Source organism: Diorhabda sublineata, chromosome 7, assembly GCF_026230105.1.
Source record: "Diorhabda sublineata isolate icDioSubl1.1 chromosome 7, icDioSubl1.1, whole genome shotgun sequence".
Classification (NCBI taxonomy): Eukaryota; Metazoa; Arthropoda; class Insecta; order Coleoptera; family Chrysomelidae; genus Diorhabda; species Diorhabda sublineata.
This window is the reverse complement of record NC_079480.1, coordinates 25,023,680-25,040,640: the sequence shown is the minus strand read 5'-3', so window position 1 is coordinate 25,040,640 and position 16,961 is coordinate 25,023,680. Positions and strand designations below refer to the sequence as shown.

Sequence of the window (16,961 nt, the reverse complement as noted above, 5' to 3'; positions counted from 1 at the left end):
TTATCTTCTACAAAAAATATTTCAGGCGAGGACAAAAGATGAGGTCGAAAGAAAGGAGATAAGAGAGGGACTTGATACGGTGGATTTTTCAGTAATTTTTCGATTTCTGTTATATTATTTGACAAAAGCTTTTGAAAATATTGAGGGTATACAACATATATACATTAAATTTTATTCGAAGTATGTGGAGATAAGCTTTACAAATATTTTTCTGATGTTTGAGTTGTTATCAAGTGGTTCAATTGAATTAAAGATTTTGGGTATATATGGTTCTAAAAATAATTCAAATGATATATTTATAACAGCGACGAGATGGGAGAGGTGGGATTAATTGGGAACAGAATTATTCACTTTCATTTGGAACAAGAGTTTAAGCATGCGAGAGAGTCCTGAAGGTAGCGCTAGGATGCATTATTTGAATTTAGGCCGAGAAAAAGTACTTTATACAATTCTTGAAAGTTCAGTTCAGCAAAAGGATAATGTCATCCCCCTTTTCTGCTGGAGGTAATTTGTACAATTTATTCTTGATATGGCCACAGATGAAGTGTCCATTCTATTGAAATTTGTTGACCTTGGTAGCCACTGTACTAGACCATTTCTTCCAAGATATCTTCCAGAAAAAAGTTCATTCAGTTTGATTAATTAATTGATTGGCTTGAGCAGGCGCACCATCTTGCAAAAGCCGCATCATTTGACGTGTACGAAATTAAAGTTTGGACAAAAAAGGTAGTTATGCAATTCTTGAACGTTTAGTTTAGCAAAAGAATGATGTCATCCCCCTTTTTTGTTGGAGGTGATTTGTACAATTTATTCTTGATATGGCCACAGATGAAGTATCCATTCTATTGAAATTTGTTGACCTTGGTAGCCCCTCTACTAGACCATTTTTTCCAAGATATCTTCCAGAAAAAAGTTCATTCATTTTGATTAATCAATTGATTGGCTTGAGCTGGCGCACCATCTTGCAAAAGCCGCATCCTTTGAAGTGTACGAAATTAAAGTTTGGACAAAAAAAAGTAGTTATGCAATTCTTGAAGGTTTAGTTTATCAAAAGGATGATGTCATCCCTTTTTTTGTTGGAGGTAATTTGTATAATTAACTCTTGATGTGGTTACAGACGAATGGGTCCATTTTATTGAAATATGCTGACCTTGGTGGCCACTGCACTAGACCATTTTTTCCAATTCATCTCCCTGAAAGTAGTTCATTCAGTTTACGATAAATTGATTGGCGTCAGCAGGCGCATCATCGTGCAAAAACCGCATCTTTTCACGTGTATGAAATTTGACTTTGTGCAATAAAAGAGGTAATTGGTTTATGGAAAATCTAAATATATATTAGCATTCAAGTGTTTCTCTGAAAATATTGTATTACGAAATATTCACCATCAATACCTCCCCACACATTCAACAAACCGTTTAGTTCGTCGGGTGTTGCTACGTGGTTTTAATTAGTTAACACAATCATTTTTATTAAACGTAGCTCAATCTCCAAAATAGAACATAGTCGAAAAAGTCAGAGAGTTGATTAATTTTTTCTAAAGCCCGACTAAAGAATGCTAGTTTTCATTCAAAACAAACTTCAGTCAATTCCTGTCGCAAGTGAATGTGGTTAGGGTGCATTTTATTTTTTTTTTTCAAGAATTCTTTGTATACTGTAGGAGCTGAGTTCATGTTTGCTGTAAATACTTCTGACACGTGTATGTGGATTTTCAGCAATTGCCAGCAAAACATTAATTTGTACATTGGACAAGGTATTGAACTTGTTACAATATTTATGCAAATCTGCATTGCAATTGTGGATTGCAATGTGAAGACTAATTATCACTAGACTTTCTCAAATTTTCCAATTGATATCTCTAAGTAAAAATGAGGCACTGAACTTATCACACTAATCAATCACCATGTATAATAATTCTAATAGTTTTTCATATTTCTCTCTCCATATTTAAGTTCAGCTCTGAACAAAATGGTTAAATATTTCAGGTGAAATAATTTGACAACGTTTTTTTATGGAAAAAAATGTGTATGTGCAAAAAGAAGACCTCTCCTATTGTATATACTCTATTCTGAATAATACGAAATTTTATTTTAAATGATAATAGTATCAAAGGCATGTCGATATGAATGATGCAGTTCATCTGGAAATAAGCTATTCAATAAGGTTTTTTCGCCGGATATTGTTGTGCAAATTCTTTTCTCGCAAAAAATTCGACTCCTACCAACATAATATTGCAAGGCGAATAGAAGGAAAATAGTATTTGGCACGGTAGTCGAACCAGTCGCTCCGTTGGAAGCTATCAGAAAGATAAACGCATCATCCTCGAACATTCTACTGGGATACTATTTTGATATTGATCCAAAATTGATGTAATTTGAGACAAAGTAAAGTTTGCTACCAGTGGCAGCAACAAGGGAGGATAGGAATAGACGTTTAGAGGAATTAGGTTAATGACATTTTACGGAATATGTCGGAATATATTGATGATAAATGATAACTAATGTATTTGGCATACTGTGTGGAAACCACTTATGGAATAAAATTGCTTGAGACTTTATTTCAGTATAAAAAGTGCTATATCAAGTGTGGAATAGGGTATTTGTATTTTTCAAAAAGTATTAATTTATTCTTCTTAATTTTTGTGTCGGGAAGTGAACTATTCATTTAAAAGTAAAAAAATTATATCTTCAACCTTCCATTAGGCGCGCGGGTATTTCTAACGTATTTGGTCGCGTTGTATCTAGCAGATACATAAATTAAATAATTTTTTTTTGTTATTATTATTTTTAATATATTAATACAGCAAATTTTATATGAATACTTCTTTCCTGCACTTTTAATTTAACATTTTTGCAAGTAAAAGAAAATAATTATTTTATATGTAAAATGTGTAAATTTTATTTAGATTATCGCCAGAACTAGGTTTAAAGTTACATTATTTATTCAAAATATTTTACAAACTTATAAAATTAATCGGAGTAATCACCCTCTTCAACTTCTTTATTATAACATTTATTACAAATCATATTTGTATGGAGTTTTATACATAAATGAATTCCACATTTTTTACAATAATATGCAGACACTGACGTTTTCTTATTTTCTACATAGCATGGTTTGCATCGCTTTCTTTTACTTGGTCCAGGTGTTGCCTTTTGAACTTCTTGTTGTGCTTCCAAGGTTTTGTAATTTTTGAGCAAATCTTTGGTTTGTCGTGGAAGACTTTTTATTTGGGCCCTCACTTTTAGTTGTTCGTCTAGCAAGGCTACTCCTAATTTTTTCAAATATTCTCCTCTTATGACAAACGTATTTTTGTTTCCAAGAAATATCACCCGCGAGTTGATTCCAGCTATGTTCAGTAAATGGTAAAAAATTACCATAGGCAACCTCTTAGTTGATCTAGCAACATTATAAGCAGCGCAAAGCTTGTCGACCACATCAACGCCGGATTTTGTGTTGTTATAAAATGATATTATTTCTGGCTTTTTTGAAGCATCTTCCACTTCGTTCGACGCCACATGCAAACTGGAAATAAGGACTACGGTTTTTCCTTTTTTCGGGACATATGAAACCAACTTTTCATTTTTTGTATATCGAAATAAACAAATAAACACTTAAAAACAATAAAATTTACGTTTGAATAATTACAAAACGTCAAAATGAACGAGAACTTATCCCAACTAAATCTGAATATAAACTACCGCTTTTGGTCGCGCTGTATCTAGCAGATACAAATCCGGCGGTCGAACGGGTTTAGGGTGGCCAGGGGTTGTAAAAGTGAAATCAGCCGATTGTACTTCTAGGAAAGACTTCGAGATACATCTGCCGAGAACTACTGCAAATCTCCATTTTGTAGAGCTATTACATAAATAAATATTTAGCAAAAAGTTAGCCATGTATCTCGTAGATACACGCGCGACTAATGGAAGGTTAATTGAAATAGCAAAAATTTTTAACTACATAAGAAAACGATTCTCATTGGTTTTCACTTCAAAAAACATTGAACAGTTGTCAGCTTGATTATCAGACATCACATAAAACATGCTTCCATATACAGAATAATAAAGTGATTAACTTCTTACATTATTACATAATCACGTTAAAAATTAGAAGCATAATAAATTCAATCACTATAAAATAATAAAATAAGTTGAATTTGAATCTTAGAATTAATGACATCTCGCAGGATCGTCAAAACGACTAACCTAACCATTTTTGTTGTATACTCGATTTTTCTTGGTATCATAAAAAAACTTTAATAGGTGTTTAAGTCGTGGTATTCTTACATTTTGGCACAAAACACTATTTATATACTATTTTTCAGATCGATCAAAGTTTAATAATAACGCTTATTTTAGAATAACCCAGATAATAACTGTCGTATTCACTTTATATCATATGTTCAGTGTTTATTTTATACTTATGACGTCACACAACATGTTGTCCTTACTAAAATGTTTAAACTGCCTACAAAATTTTTGAATTTATAGAAATTTTAAATTTTTATTTTGAAATTATAATAAAAATTGTAGATAAACTATTCAAAACTATTTTATTCTCAAACCATGCAACACAGGCAAATCTAGTATATTCCATGAACATATATTTTGAGTATTTATGTAATGTATTCATATGAATAACTTTATTTAATAATAAGAGAAATTTTGTGATTGAGAATTTGGAGCAAATAAAATTTATTATTTGTTTTTATTCACACATGTTGCGCAAAATTTGCTACTTGATATTCTCTTCTGTAATTTCTTTGATGAATGGAAAACTCCAGTTCCGCTTCTGGATTGTATTCATTTACTATTTAATTAGTTTCTATTGACTAGAAAAAACTATATCGACCATAATTGATGACAATTTGACTGAATCAGAGCTGGATTCCATATTAAAGAGAAAGACCAAGAATGAAATGCAAAGACTAAGTAAGAGAAGACAAAAATACAAATATGCAGTATTAGGAGACACGAATAACAAAAAAAGTCATTAAAGTTTATAGAAAGACGGAGAAAGAAAACACGAGAAGTAATGCACCGAAATTTCAGTTTGAAATTCCAAGGAGTAAGCAAAGCAGCCTGAGGCATTGAAATCAATCAAACGTAGTGAATCATTACATGAATTAGCCATATTGAGACCAAGGAAGACCGAATGGCTACTTCTCCAAGTCTTGTTGTCATAAGCTCGTCAAAAAACTCATACCAGTGTGAATCACAACAGAAAGAGATTAATTCATTCTGATTTGGTCTCATCATTTCAATTGTAGCTCGTACAGTATAAAATATTTTATCTTGATATATCACCTTCAATATTTAATTCTCCATCTCAACATCGCTTCATGCGAATGTTTTATTGCATGTTTTTCCGTCAGTTCTTTCAGAACGCGAGCCGTTTCTTTTCCACTCCTTCAACAGATCCAGATTGAGTTTCTACTTATGGTGCATGATCCGTCGAATTAAGTAGGTAGTCTAGCACTGGGATGTCTCACTCGGCTAGAAACCTCTTGACCAAAACTGCGGAATGAAGTACCGGTTTCGCATACAATCTTCGCGTGTTGATATTTTTATTTGGAGTTTGCACATTGACAAAGAATGTGTGTATCTTTGAAAATTCCCATAGATTTAGCATTGATATTAATACTTAGCGTACGTTTTTGAGATGGAAAAGCGACCTAAACGTGAATCATCTTCATCTTCATCTTGGAAGGTCCTAAATCAATCAACAAATCATAAGTTTCATGTGAAAATTTCCAACAATTTGTTACTTTCTACCAACAAGGGCTACACTAATTTGTCTACACACACGGTAGATATCGCAATAGCAATAGTAGACTCTAGACTAAACAGACGCTAGCTTTGGCGCATGCGTACTTCGTCTGTAGCAGCGCTAGTCTCGTTTATTAATACCCACACCTCGATTTCATTAGAACTTCATGTTCTGTTCCAATCTACCCAACAGTTGTAGGATAAAGTTATTGAGCATGGTTTTGTAATCTTCATCACTTTGTCGCTTATGATGTTTGTTGAAACAGCGTTCTTCGCTTTTACTTTCAGCATGTATTACAAGCAATTTAAGCTCAACAACTAGCAGATGAGATTCAAGTATTCCAATAAGTTTGTCTATATACATATAATCGATTAATGCAATATCGTTGGTTGGAAATTGGTGGCTGATATTTTCACTAGAACCTCTGCTCCTAGGTTCTGTACTAAAAGTTATCACCTATATATGTCATGTCATAGTTGTATCTTAACAGCAACGGTATTAATTAATTGAGACTTGGGTCGTTGTAGGTTCAATTTGAAAATCAAATTACTTTAATAGAAACACTACAATAGGGATTCATCTAGTATTGACGAAGTAATTGACAATAATTGAAGTCGCACGTTATTTTATATCAAATTTTATGCTTAATATTGATAAAACTCACTTACGAACCAACTTTTGTGAATAAATTTTACAAAGAACTTCCGGTTGTAAATCCTCGTTAGATTTTGTTCCGGTTCGTAAAAAAAACGCAACGTTGTTGATATTCCACCACATTAATGACGAAATGCCAACGATTGTAAAAAAAATATCGGAAACCGTATCGAAAGAAATAAAGAGAAATTTAATTAAATCTGTACGACAATGGCGTAAGCAACTTTATAGTATAGTAAATTACGGCGCCCTTTCTAAATGGAATGTATGGGGGAGGTGTCGCCTATCGTATGATTTAAATCCAAAACTGCATTTCAATTAGATCAAACAACTAATGAAATTTTATAGAGCTCCCTGCGCCGGTACATTCTTTGTACATTATTGTGCGTAGGGCAATATCTTGGGGGTGACAAAGACTGCACTGAGACATTCAAAATTATCGCTCAATCGAATATATTTGTATTATAAGATTTATATAATAAGATTCGTTAAGATCATATTTAAAATTCACGATGTTTGAAGCCATTGATAAGAAGATTGACTGCTCATTGATGAACGATGAATGAATTAACTCCGTGGTCTCAATCTGTCTATTTCACGTAATGATTCGCCTCTTTTTGCTTAACTACAAGGCCTCTGCTTCCTCCTTGGAATTCCAACGTAGATATAATAGAATCCATCTTACCACTTTGCTCTCGAATCTCTTAAATCCAGAATAATTCGAGAAGCTATCGAGATAGCAAAATGCGAAACTGCTAGAATATAATGGACGATAACCAGAGATTACCGTCGACTTTGAGACATCTTTTTCATCCACCTTTCTCAGATGCCAATTCAGCCAGTTCTAGTACTAATAATAATAAAATTTCCTCGAGATCTATCCGAGAAGACAAACTTCACACATTGATTACCCATCTCTCTAATAACATACTTTCCATGCCATACCAAAAGACATAAACCGCTAATAGATCCCATGTATTTACAAGTTCCAGACTAGCAGAAATATTGTTAGTGTCCACGGTATTCTCGATTTTAAGCACAGTAGGCAGATTGAGGCATTAATATCCTATGTTTTTCTATTTCTAACCTCAATCTATCTCTATCCTGCCATAGATTTTCTGTTCAGCTTCCTCGTGGTCTTCTCCTTCCTCTTTTCCCTTGTAGTGTGGATACACTTCAGGATGTGTATCTCCCTAATATTCAATAAGAAAATCTGTACATTTTCAGGTAATTTGATACTTTCGCGGTCCTCTCGTTTTTTTTGGCTGTAGAAAATCGAAAAATCATCGGACTTCGACGAATTTGTTTTAAATTCTCCGGTTTTACGGCGGATTTATGATTAATATCTCACCTGGAGATTTCATATAGTTTTATGACTTTAAATGTGATCAGAAACGCAGTTTATATATTTTTTTTTATCTCCACAAAAAAAAACGAACATTTTCGGAAACAAATTGAAAAATCTTTGTTTTTATTCATTTTTTATCTCCAACAGTTAACCTTAGTAAGGTACCATTTTTTTAATGGTGAAAATTTTCAATTTTTCAAAGTCAACTTTTTATATTGTACACTTGATTGTTGTTGATGTTTTTGTTCATATAATTTTAATGATTACTTAATAAAAAAGATTTTAATGGCAAAAAAATGATGAATCAACATTTTTGTATGAATTTTTTTCCAATTTCGTTCGTTTTTTTGTGTAGATTATGAAAAAAAAATATAACAACTTCATTTGATTATTTGGAAAAAAGTTATCAACAATTATACGTGAATGAGTGCATTTTCATGAACATTTAAAATCCTGACACCAATATAAGTTTTCATTTTTTTTGCCATTTTTTTTCGTAAATCCACCGTAAAAACGAAGATTTTGAAAAAATTTCATCGAAATCGTATGATTTTTCGATTTTCTAGATCCAAAAAACCAGGGGACAGCGAGAGTATAAAATTACCCATTTTGAGTGTTGATTGGATCAGGGAGTTAGATGTCATGGAGTTTTCAAATGCGAAAATTGACTGTTAGAGAAATTATTTCTATTCTATAACAAATCGATGAGCCTTCTACTGAATATTATATTACCACGTGCAACCACAAACTGTCCATGAAATGTGAGTGTATGTTTTTAACGTTCATCGCGTAAAAATTTGGTTAATTTCGAAGTCACGAGCGCGTACAGGCACAGTTATTTTGTGCATTATCGAGGTTTCTCAACAAATTCAACTAGCTTCGACATATCAACATCTAGAGCGCTCCATGGTCCTTTTTATTCTGTGTACCGCTCTAGAGCCCAAGCCCAAGTATCTCAAACTCCAACCAAGCTAAAACATTGTCCCAAAAAGCCAAAAATCGGTTTTAAGGTAAAAAATGATTCAATTACGATCTTTTTGATGGGTTCTTCTTGATTCTTCTTCTTCTTCTTCAATTTTTAGCAAACAACAACCAAGTTTCCTCTTGCTCAAACAAAACAAAATTTCTGCAACAAAAGATATTATTTCGCTTTACATTCCTCGTATTCGTAAAGTAAAAAATGCGTATATTAATTCGGTTTTATCGATCGAGTGCAGTTTTATGTTCCCCGTTCATATATTCGAAATATCATATAGGGTGAAGAAATTGGTAAAATTCGTAACGCTAACACTATTAGATACACCGAGTGCTGAGGACGAAATACAAGTAAGACGCAAACCATGCAGATCCCCTGCAAATTGCAATAGCCTACTGAATAAACGAACTTCACAGTGCGTATCCCAGATTGACTCACGCCGAAAAAGGGAGCGGCGCGACAGTCCATCGCAACTACTCATTAGCATAGTTGGGAAGGTATGTTGATGGTCCAGGACCGTACTAAGATTTTTTTATAGGAAAATAAATTTTTAGGAATATAAAATAACAGGCATAAAGTTCAACAGAAATTGAAACCATTTACGAAGTACGTTAGCGAAAATCTTTACTCGCGCGTCAGTGATATATTTCAACAATTTTTACACAAAGTTTCATCTTGCTGCTTTAATCCAATTTACTTTAGAAGAGCTCCAACGACCACTCAATAAAGTTGCTTCGAAAAACTTCTCCAATTGAGTTATAAAACGCTTGACTAAAGAAGAAATAATTCCAACACAACTCAAAAACAGAATAGAGGCTGTGTACATCGACTTGTATCCATTATTTTTTCTGGGAACGAAAATAATCAGAAGATTATCCACGTGCGGGATTTCCTTCGATGGTTACTACAATCCGCACTGCTTCGTTTTCCAAAGTTTCTGTTCAAAAATGTGACCTCACAGGGATTGAACAGCCACCATATATCCCTGATTTGCAGCATCGATCAGCATTTCCGAAACAAGAGTTCCAAGGATTTAGTGCGAAGTAGGTGCCTCGAACTCTGAGTAGAGTGCAAAAGTAGCGTCGAGTAAAATGTGAGCGATTTTTAGAGCTTTACCAAAAGTGAAATCTAATCAATTGTAACGGTTTATGAAACTATTGTCTTCTACGATGATACTAAGACATTTAAGTCAAAATAAAGCAGCAAAATCAGCCGAGATGTGCGCTTGTTTCATGACATTGCTCCAGTCAACACCGCTTCGATTTCGAATGCTACTGTACACGAATGTGGCTTCACATAGATTGAACACCCACTGTACAGCCTTAACGAATCCGATTATTTTTTGTTCCTAAAGCTGAAGAGTGAGCTAACAGTTGAAATATTCAACAGACTTTTTGAAAAATATGTTAACATGAAGAGAGAATGTGAAGATATTCATATTTGTTTTCAATTTATGGTCTGTCTGGAGGACTACCACAAATAGTTTACAATAAAAACAAGTGGCTTGCCTCAGGCGCTTTCGAAGACTGGCTCCAGCAGATAAGTGTACCTTGGGCAGAAAAGACAAAATTGTCCCAAAGTGGTTATTGGACACAATTCATCTTCACACATCAATGTTGATATTCTTCAAGCCTATCAAAGACTAAACATCATATTTGTATTGCTGCCACCGAATTACCTAACTGTTCGATGTTGGTCTATTCAGTCCAATGTAGCAGCCTTCGAGGTCCCTATTGACAGATACAAAATCAAAAGAGTCGACAATTAATTGTGTTCATAATAGCAATTAATGGGAAAATACAAACTGATGCCAAAAAGCTTATACCAGAGAGCGTTAGAAATTTTTCCATTCTATCCTCATGAAGTTTTGAAAAAGATGCGAAATAAAAGATTTGGATAACATGTTGTGGGAAAGATTGACAATATCTCTTTGTGTGATCTCAATAAACGAATAAGTAATTAGGGTTAAACTTCAACAAAAGGAAAGGAAAAGACATAAAAAATGAAACCTTGAGATTTGAGGTTCTAGTTACGAAGAAAATGAAAAAGACGAAAATGAAATTGGAGAAAAAACATTGAAATGTACAAAGAGAAGTCAGCGTACACTAACCGAAGCCAATATTCAAGATGATGAAGAAGAAGACACTTTGGAAGTAATCGATGAAGAGGCAGAAGTAGGCAAATGTGTACCTGAACTTAAAAACGAATTTAGCCCATATGATCTAGAAAGAGGAATATATGTTGCTGTTTGTTTTGCAAAAAAAATCAAAACTGAGTTTTTTCACAATATTTGATAAAGCTTGAGAGGAAAAAACGAAAAAATTGATAATAATCGACATAAAACTAATTAGGCAGTCCTCTAAACCAAAAGTATTTCTCACGGGAATTGTTCAAACTGCATACCGATCATCAGCTCATACAGGTCAGGATGATGGTAGACCTGATTTACACGAGTTATTTGATGTCTAATCTATTAAGTCTTCTTGATTATCTCATCGGTTAACGTAGATTTGACTTTTCAAATCTCCTCACAAAAAAAATCAAGTTGAGGTAAGATCAGGTAGTATGGTTGGCCACACTATTGGTCCACGTGTTTCAATCTACCTCACTTCAAACTGGTTATATATATTTTGCGAAAAAACTCATTTTCATGTGAAAATTATAGTGTTCATTCCAATAATTATGTGGTGGTTCCTTCAATCAAAATAGAACATAAAAACAAAAAGAAAACATCCTTCGAAATAAGTATTCTGAGTATGGAAAGGATTTAATTTCTTAAAATAAAAATTGGGTCTCTGGATTGCAAATATATTCAGAAACAAACTAACAAACAATGGAGCAAATTATAGAAAAGGATCTAATGTACAAACCAAAAATCACGTGCTGCTGCTAATCCTTCCAATTCTTGTCGACAGAATTCGATTATGAATCAAATTAACTTCACGCTCAATTAACTGACAGTTATGTCATACAGAACAAGTTGTTCATAATTGAATAATTAAGTTTCTTTCTTGTTCATATCGCCGAGCTATAATTAACAGATCAACGTAAGATTGAATGAAAAAAAAAATCAAAGAAATTAAATCTCCTGTCATAACCAAGTTTGAAAATCTAAACTTCGTAACCCTCGATACGTCACCCTTGTAAAAAGGGTGAAGAGTTTTATAAAACCCCAGCTAATAACTAACTCATAATAAATCGAATGATACATTGAATTATACACTAATAAAAATTATTCTAATACAATCGGTTATATTTCTAATTGTTTATTCAATATTTAACTTGGTGATATTTGTGTTAATTCACATATGATTTGGATCACCATAGAGCAATTGGAGTTTTTCAGAAAAAAAGTGATATAATAATTAAGTAGAAAACATTTTGTCACATTCGATTATAGAATTGGCATATATACCAGAGCTCTAGAGAAGAGCTGAAGTATCTTTCATAACAAAAGTTGGAAATAGGGATATCACATTCTTTGGACTATTGTTACTCAAGACGATGGAAAAAGCTATCGAAAATTACATTAGGAAAGAGACTAGTATTCTCCAAATATTGATAACTACCATGACACAATTTGTACAAATTTTTAAATTACACCATAAGCAACATTTTCAAAATGATATTTCCCATTTCCTATTCTGGAAGGTATGTTTTTTCACTAATTTTTCCTTTGCCGTAGCATATCCACGTATTTTGTCTTTCACTCTGACGCTAAATTTTTTTGATTGCTTCTCCAATTTACTATAGACTTTTTCCAATTCCCTTGGAATCTAGCTAGCAATCCAATATCGTTTGCATATGATGAAATTTGATGCTTCCGGTGATAAATCAATTCACATTTTCCTAATTATTACATCCAATGTGAGGTTATAAACATGAATAAGAGGTCTCTCTGCTTCAGCTCTCTTTTTAGCCTTCATTCACACAATACTTTAATCTCAATTCTATTCAAGGCTAGATTCACCATTCTTACTAGTTTTCTGGATTTCTCATACAACTTTGTCTTCTCTATTGTATCGTAACCTTGTTTATAATCTATGAACAGTAGATGTAGCTCTGAATATTGGTCTTAATTATTGCTCTTTATTGTTATTTGGGTTAGGATTTGGTACGCTGTTTTTAGCTCATTTCTAAAGCCCCCTTGCTTCTTATTATTTTGGTCCAAACTTTGTTGGTCATATCCCCTCTGGGATAGACAAAGGGCATATGCCCCTGTGGTTTTCGTGTTAAGTTTTGTCGCCTTCCTTATAGATAAGACATATCACATCATTGTTGTAATCATCCGCCAACCGCTCTTCTTTCCAAATTTCTCTTATCAATCTGCAGATTTTTTTATGCAGATCTAGCATACCCATTTTCTATCTCCGTGTCTAAAGGCTCCTCTACTTCCCTCAAATCATCCTGCTCTACCGCCTGTTGTTCCATAATATTGGAGTTTACTTTGTTATTGTTTAGTATATTATCAAAATAATCGATCCACCTTCCAAATCTCAAGCTCTGATCTCGATGATTGTTAGCTCATCTAGACTGCTCTAGGTTTTTACCTTGTGCACTTCTCACCTTCTGGTGAATATTTCTTATTTCTTCAATCATATATTTTCTTCTATCGCTTCCAGTTTCTCCTCCATGTGTTTTTTCTTCTTTCTTCGACTACCTAGGAGTGTTGATTACAAATACTGATGATGAGACGAAAGAATTAGAAAATCCGCAAAGGGTAGTAAACAATGGGGCTCTTAACCAATATTCCCAAGGCAAAAGTAATCTTCAAAGCAACAAAAATATAATTGTACAGAACAATGATTATGTAGACTATATTGTATGGTTGTGAGTTCTGGGTGCTAACACAAAAGAGTACAGAAAAGGTAGAAGGTGGATGAGGAAAGTACTCAGAACAATACTGGGGATTATGAAAATGAACATTGAGTCATGGAGAAGAATATAAGCTAAGCACGTAAATAGTCGGAGCCCAAAGAGTCAGGTAGTTGAGACATGTGTGCAGATTAAATGCAAACAGAGTTGCCACGAGAGCACAAATGAAGGGAGAGGGAATTAGAAGGAGAAGAGGTAGGCCGAAAAAGAAATGGATGGGAACGGTAACAAGATTTGAGAAGAGTGGGAATAAATGAGTGGAGAGAAACAGCAGTGGACGTAAACCGATGGAGAGGTGTAATAAAAAGAGCGGAGGATGAATAATGAAAGAGAGCCTAGAGATTTTGAAAGTTACATTTTTTAAGCAACAAGAAGAAAATATACAATTATTATCAATCTGGATCATTACCACACAATTACAACTCACTACAAATCATAGAAAGCTCAAAATCTCTGTATTCTCGCATATTTTATTTACAAGATTATTCAATAAACTAACACTTACTCGGAAACTTTCACATGTTTTATTATAAATGATTAAATAATTGTTTGTTTTGTTTTAATTGGAATATATAGAGTAATATTTCTACTATTCAACACAATCATAATATGAGAAATATTAGATGTAATAAAGAGGATAATATGTATGCATAATTCCATTGCTGCAAATTAGTTTTTATATCGATGCATTCCTTATAAATATACGTTTACATATTCATGTCATCTAGTTGTGAAGCAGAATTTACATAATTTAATTAACCTGTTGAATTTCTATCTCGATATGGTCGACTGGTTCATTCTCAACTCACCAACCAGACACCAGTTTTCTACGGAATTAAATAGAGATAAATTCATTTACTAATATATTTGTATACAAAGCGTGACCATAAATTTGTTTGACACTGTACTCATGAGGAAAAATAATTATTCAATGTTTGTGGTGTTTCAATTGTGGTGCTTCTTCATGAGTTTTCATGTCCGAAGAAAAATTTGCAAACGGGCAAAATTACTTGCTATACTGAAAATCGACTAAATGTGTCGCAAAGTGTCATTTCAATAATGCTTTTGCTTAAGTGCCAAATGAGCTATCAATCCTAGATCTATTTACCTAAAACTTTCAACAATGATTAGAGGAATTCGTTATCCAGACAAATTTATTCACACCTACGTATAAGCTACAATTTATTGACGCTTTCGCATCAATATCGTATTCAAGGAATCCACACCTTTCTAGAATGATCATATTGAGTTGATTGTACTGGATGGAAACATGATAAGTATGTAAGACTTTATCGATCTGCAATGGTTTTAGTATTAATAAAAAATAAGGCTTGTCTACATCTACCGTTTCGACCCAATCTGAATCAAATAGAGAATGCTTGAAATTAGTTATGAAGAACCATAAATGATTACAATCCACAACCACAAACTATAGAAGAGCTTAGAAATAATCTTCTTTCATAAGTTTGGGAATGAATCGCACAAAATTTATTGGTTGATTCAAAGTATGTTAAGAGTTACTGCAGTGATTCCTTGACTATTATCTAGATATTCTATTTCATCAAACTTCTTCATGAATTCTTCCAATGCTGTATTCTAAGTTCTTTGTTACATTCATGGCATTCAACAGTCAGAAATTTATACCAGACATATAATTAAATTTCAAGTTCGAATATCCTCAATTTCTTTGAGTATCTGTTTACCACCAAGTTGTGATAAATCTTCAACTACCATTCAACTACATTCTGTTGTATGAGCTATAGATAAATAGAAAAAGCATTGGTGAAGAAGATAGATAGAAGCAAAAAATAAGTCAACCTAAGTAAGAACAATCTACGAATACTAACAGAAGTCCTATCGGGACTGTGAGCTCTTGATATAGAAGACGAAAATCTCTGGCAGCTACAGCCAGTCCACATTCTGGACTTCCTAAGAGGAGTGGGATTAACAGATCAGCTGGGTTTCCGAGTATCGCAGCTAGAAATGGGGACATAAAATATTATTAGAGTCGTGGTGTATTTAATATTCCAATATCTACATACATAGTCCATAGCTGAACCTCAAGCTGCACGGCAGTTGTTGTTTTTTCTTAATCTAATGATTATTGATGTAATTAAACGGTGATTTTAAAGTAACATCGAATTAACGTTCATATTCTCACATAAAATTAAACTAAAATATTGATTTTCCATTTATCACAACCGATATAGTAGAAAACACATTTTATATAGTAAATATTTTTAACAGTGTAAGTAAACGTAGTTACGCATTACTTAGTTTTTATCCGTTGACAAACGTACTGTATCGAATCTTCATTTTTCCTCTTACATTACTTGAAAGGGGAAATCGATGGTGGTTTCATAGTGTTATTGCCTTCGTTCGAAGGGATGAGAGAGGCCTCGGAGCATAACCTACAGTCATAAAGTCTTAATGAAATAAGAGGAAATGCCATATTAGTTTCTGGTTGGATGTACTATCCGAAGTAAATTGACGATTTCCAGCTCGAAGTACAAATAATACGGTTATGAGAAATCCGCGGAGAGGAATTTTATGAAGAATGTATTGAACAATTAGTCCAATTGGTATGTCATGCGGAAACAATAATACAATCCATTTTTTGTGTCTATCATTACATCATTATTCCAAAGGAAAATAAATCAAGTTTTTTTGATGATTCTATATATTTGCTGCTCATGAATCAGTTAATATATTTAAATACAAAGTAATTAATGATTACTACGGATGCACATCCAAGGGAGTAATATAGAATATTGCGGAGGTTTCCGCTGATAATTCCTTTAACAAAACAGTACCTCTTCGACTCCTGACTGACTGATTCTTGACTCAGGGAAGTCTAAGTTACCTCTTTTAGGAATTCCAAGCCACTCTTCTTTCATAACCTAATAATTAACATGATTTTGTTCAATATACCTAGTAGCACGTTTTAGATAAAACCAGTATACTAATATACATCTACCTTTCACACGCACCCACGGAAGACGTTGGATCGAATTGTATGTTCACTCTTTCTCGGGACACTGAAGCGAGCACGTCTTGAAAGCTTTTCCCTACAGTGATTTAAAAAACTTTGTCGCAAAATAATAAGACTGTTGAAGGATAGTTTTACTTTATTGCCAGAGATAATGGGATGTGATAATACATTCTTTCTTTTTTCTTTATAAACCAATCAACTATCCAACTCCATTCTTTTTTTTCTGTAGTGCTAGAGACCGCTACGACCCTTGACCTTCCTAAATGGTTCTGTTCATAGTTGGCCTCTTCCAATTGTGTATCTTTGGAAGACGGATTGCGTTTTCTTTTCCGAGGTCTTCCAATTAG

General features: G+C 33.4%; 1 protein-coding gene across 9 annotated transcripts in view; it reads right to left on the bottom strand.

The window, feature by feature from the left end:
• LOC130446940 (teneurin-a) overlaps positions 1-16,961 on the bottom strand; it is a 556,419-nt gene that overhangs the window by 228,701 nt on the left and 310,757 nt on the right. For 3 of the 9 annotated variants that reach the window (XM_056783489.1, XM_056783488.1, XM_056783490.1), the window contains one exon: positions 8,802-8,897. The exons of the other annotated variants lie outside the window; for them this stretch is intronic. The gene's annotated coding sequence lies outside the window, so the exon portion shown is untranslated. The remainder of the gene's footprint in view (positions 1-8,801; positions 8,898-16,961) is intronic. 9 annotated transcript variants of the gene reach the window in all.